Raw genomic sequence first — 712 nt, 5'->3', positions numbered from 1 at the left:
TGCAGCTGCTTGCTGTGGTCTGCTGGAGGATCGGGGAATGCTGATCTCGGTTCTGGATTCTACGATGAGTAAGCGCGCAGGGAACGAGGGGAGCTCGCGGCCCGATGACCGAGGACCTGATGTGACCCAACCTGGCTGGTATACTGGGATTCAGATTGCGGGGTTGTGCTGCTACAATATATATATATATATATATATATATATAGAGAGAGAGAGAGAGAGAGATAAATAGATAAATGTCTGTGTGTGTGTACATATATGTATTCACACACACACACAAATATATATATAATCACACATGTATAGATATACATGTATATATACATATATATTCACACACACACACACACACACACACATATATATATATATATATATATATATACCTATAGTTATACCATTATCTTTCTAATATCTTTCTGTTTATCTATCTATCTTCACACAAACACACACACACACGCACACGCAGACACATATATACACACATACACACACACACACACGCCCACATACCGACACACACACACACATACATATACCGACACACACACACACACACATATACCGACACACACACACACATACATATATATATACTGTACACATACATATATATGTTTATATAAATATACATACATATATACATATATATTTATATGTATACATATAGATGGGTATATATATAAATTTATGTATGTATTTACTTATATAT

The sequence above is a fragment of the Penaeus chinensis genome, chromosome 27 (assembly GCF_019202785.1).
Source record: "Penaeus chinensis breed Huanghai No. 1 chromosome 27, ASM1920278v2, whole genome shotgun sequence".
Classification (NCBI taxonomy): domain Eukaryota; kingdom Metazoa; phylum Arthropoda; class Malacostraca; order Decapoda; family Penaeidae; genus Penaeus; species Penaeus chinensis.
The sequence above is the reverse complement of the archived record's forward strand: the minus strand, read 5'-3'. Positions refer to the sequence as shown.